Raw genomic sequence first — 5000 nt, forward strand, 5'->3', positions numbered from 1 at the left:
CCCATAAAAGAACGGTCCATAAAAACTCCAATCATTTCAGGCTCTGCGACTTTTAGTTTCGAAAGAGTTGTAACATATACATATATATATATATATATATATATATATATATATATATATATATATATATATATATATATATATATATATACAGGGTGTCCACAAAATCTGGCTACATTATGTAGCCAAACTTTGTGGACACCCTGTAGATTATGTAGTCAGACTTTGTGGGCACCGTGTAGATTATGTAGCCAACTTTGTGGGCACCGTGTAGATTATGTAGCCAGACTTTGTGGGTACCGTGTAGATTATGCAGCCAGACTTTGTGGACACCCTGTATATGTATATATATATATATATATATATATATATATATATATATATATATGGAGCACGAATAGTGAGTTTTATAAATTATATATATATATATGTATATATATATATATATATATATATATATATATATATAGGCATATAGAGCACGAATAGTGAGTTTTAGAAATTATATATATATATATATATTAATTTTATTTATACAAACATTAATGGCTACATATGTGCATACATGTTTCTGTAATCACCCACGTTGGGGGATTACGTCTTCAGGCCAAGAATTATCGTCGAAAGTGATATTCCAACCAAATACATTTTCCTATTTCGTTTATCAAGTCAGAATGGAACCTGGGTGGGAGTCATAAAAACGGTTAGAGGACAAGTGAGGTCTTTGAAGATAGTAAACATCTTTTTCATTTCCCTTTCCCCCCCCACTCCAACCTATCTTTTGTTTTTTATGGCATAAGGTACTTGAGAATTTAGTTTTTTTGTCTTGGAGTCTGTAAATTAAGAACATTAGCCATGGTCACTACGTACTGACCGGTGCCTTTCAATCTACATCCATCCACACACATACATGCAACACAAACACAACACACACATACACAGACACCGCCACACACACACACACACTCACGTTAATACATATATTCAAAAGCGAATTTATGCTGTTTACTTTTATTTTACTCAAAACACACGTACTGAAACTAGGTAATAACTCTAAAACTACGCATGAATAAAGTTAAAAATTACAATAAGGTAAATAAACCAAAACAAAAAATAAATAAAAATAAATAAAAACAAAATAAAAACAAATAAACAAACAAAATATGAATAAACATAAAACACGAAATTTATCTAAACCCCACATGTACATATATATATTAATATATCAATATACTTATAAACGCCTACACTTTGCTACACCCGCGACTATATACACACACACATACAGACATGCAGAGACAAATAATGGCATTTTTCTTTACTTCAGTAGCGTGGTAACCCCTTCATATATGAAATAGTATGCTCCTACACTCCAGACGGGTGTATATATATATACACACACACATACATACATACATACATACATACATATATATACACATATATATATATATACATATATATACACATACACACACAGATGCATATACATATAACATACATATAAACAACATTCGGACATCCATACATTCTTGTAATCTATATTGTTACAACAATCATATACGAGACAGCCTATTCTAATAGTTCCGAAATATATATGCATATACATACATATACATACGTACACACACACAAATACATCCAAATACTAACATACACACAGATATATATATACACACACACACACACATATATATATATACATATATATATATATATATATATACAAACATACATGCATACATAAAATACACTTATACATACATACTCACACAAATATAGACATATATATATATATATATATATATATATATATATATATACATGTACCCTGCCACCAAATGATACATCTAAAGTAGAAACAGACATGAATACATTTACCATATAAATTCCCCTTTCCTATCAAACTCCACACGCATAGTTATATTTCATGCCCCCACCCGCTTGTTACATTTTCCTAAGTTGTAGGTTTTTTTCCGTAAAAATTTATACTACGTAAAAATTTATATTGAATTCAGCATGAAGTTCATAGGCCTCTCTTCATATTAAGCAAGCACTCTTTCGATGGTTAGGCAGATATACATAAGATGTATCACGATACAATAATCATATATAATAGCACATGACAGAAATCAGAGTATTTAGGTTATACAAACTGAGTATACAAGCTTATATATTGTAGTACTTACCTTCATCTTTATTTATTCACTCTAATTTCTTTATCCCCTTTTCTTTCATTCACCCTTCATTCCTTACTTTCTTTCATCTATTTATTCATTTATCCTTTTTTTTTTTTAATTAATTTTCCTACCCAGGTATATAAAGATCATATATCCATACATGCATACACCCAAAAATACCCATATGCATACATTATTACGAGGTTCACCCAAAACAATCTATTACTCGTTTGGTTCAAATACACCTTCATACAGGTACTTATTTAGGTTAGTAATATTATAACTGTTTGATGAAGTAGAATATTAAGCGTCTTACGTAATCCATACGGGTATGATCATAGTTGCGACCTCACTTATCCTCTTTGTGGGGGGGGTTGATCGGGGTTAGTTGTACTTATAGTTTTTCTGGTCTACTAATTTAGAGTTCTTTAAGTGCGTGTGTTCTGAAATGTTTGCAGGATATAGCAGCTTCTTGTTTAATATTTAATAATTTATCTCTGTCTTTAAACCTAGTTATCTCAAGTTTTTCTGATAAGCATAATGGACATGGTGAGATCAATGAGTGGCAAGTATTGGCCCCCCTATATAGCCATATGGAGCACAAATAGTGAGTTTTATAAATTATATATATATATATATATATATATATATATATATATATATATATATATATATATATGTATATATATATATACACACGAATGAAAAATGGAAATTATGATTCAAGCTTATATATTTAAAGGTTAAGAATAGTGGAGAAAACATTATGAAATCTATTTTAACAACAATCACTATTTGGAATGTCTTACTTTTGTCTTTATAACAGCTTTTATTCGTTTTTGCATGTTATTGGCTAAATTGTTGCAGGTGGTAGGATCTATTTTCTGTCACTCTCCATAAAGTTTGGCATCTAATTGTTTTTTTGTTGTTTTTTGTGAACATTTGTGCATTCTCACTCCTTTCCCTAGATGGGGCCACACAGTTTCGATGGGTCTTAGGTCTGGGATTTAGGGGTCACTTCATAACTGTTATCCCTTTTTTTCTCAAACCAACCCATTGAAACTTTTGCTGTAATTGTCATGTTGGAAGATGGAATATTATTATGAAATATTTTAGTAAAAGAAGGTTGGTAAACCTGGTCCAGCATCTTAGTACAAACATGTGGAGTTCATTCTGCGCTCACATCTCTGCCTGAAGAATCCATGAAGCCCCAAACCATTACGCTTCCTTCTCCAAATTTAACAATCGAAACCACACAATCAGGATTAAATACCACTTCCTTCCTACGACGATCATAAACCGCTCCAGAGGAACCGAAACTCTGATGAAAAATTGAGAATTTTCTACAAGTTTTGAATAGATGTCATGGATGTGTAGTCACATAAAATTTTCAGTTGTTCATTTCAAAGTTTAAAAAAATAGAAGTTACTTCCGTCAGACTAAACAATTTTAGCTTAATCATCAGGTGTCCAATTTTAATGTGTTTTTTTTGTTGCAAATTCCAGTCGTTAATTACTTGTTGGCCTGAGACAGGTATGACATCTTCCTTGCTTCGCATCCTTTTAAGCCCGCTTCTAATAATCTTCTTCTAACTGTTCGAGCTGATATGTTTTTGTTTGCATCCTCCCTAAGTTCAGCAGCAAACCCTGAAGAAATTTTATTCCTATATGCAAGGGAAGCCTTTTTCAGATATCCGTCTTCCTTGACGATTGTAGACATTTTACGGCTTTGTCCTTTTCTGTTTTTGAAAGACTTTGTTTCCTTGTGCCTTTTTATCGTTGTTTGAACTCCCTTCCTGGAACATTCCATCTTTGTGGCAATTTCTACCCGAGAATATCATTCACTAGATAAAGCAACAATTTGTGCCATTTTAATCCCTGAAAGCTGCTTCTTTGGAGGCATTTTCAATTAATATACTATTATAACACTGGCAGAAATCAAATATTACCTGAAAAATAAGAAACAACTTCTAGTATGACAATGAATCATTTAGAGTATTGGAATGAATTTAGTATGAAACTCAGCTAAAACTCTTGAAAAAGTCTTTAAAGCAAAGAAATACTAAAATCTACTTTTGATTTGTTCTCTGTACAATTTTTTAAACCTTTAAATACGTATGTTTAAACGATTATCTATAAGTTTTTTTTATAGATACTCCATAATTTTGACTATGGTTGTTTATGCATGATTGCAACGTCTTGTTAGACGAGTGCCACTCCCTCAGACGCTTAAAGTCAACGAGCCGAAAAATGACTTCCATCGCCACAGGACCATTTGAATAGACAAATGCCTGAAGGAGTATATATACACAGATGATGTTACAGAGTCTTAGCTTTGTACGACAGCTAAGTCTCTCTCTCGGTTCAAAATGTTGAGATCCACCAACAAGCAAGAGCAAGATAGCCAGCAACAAGTTAAACTGCAGACCAGCTTAATGCGGGTACTGATCTCCCACTTTATGGTTTTTTTAAATCAGAGATTTGCTTCTCCTAGAAAGGTTACCTTCATCACGGCTTACGGGAGCCCTCTCCACCCCAACACACATATACACACACACAAAGATATACGGTGCTAGTTGGCGATTGACTCAGAAAAAGGGTTCGTTCGCTCTTTGGAAGGTCTTGTTTTTAATCCTTCAAGGAGACTAGCCGCCCTCCTTACCAAACAAGTCTGGTGGGGGAACCAGTTTAGTCGCCGGTAACACGACCATGAGGCACGTAGTACTGGGTTACATGGTACCAGTAGCATATGACATGACCTGCATACATACATACATACATACATACATACATATATATATATACATATATATATTTCTTT

This window comes from Euprymna scolopes, chromosome 44 (assembly GCF_053919585.1).
Source record: "Euprymna scolopes isolate OS-2025 chromosome 44, ASM5391958v1, whole genome shotgun sequence".
Taxonomy (NCBI): Eukaryota; Metazoa; Mollusca; class Cephalopoda; order Sepiida; family Sepiolidae; genus Euprymna; species Euprymna scolopes.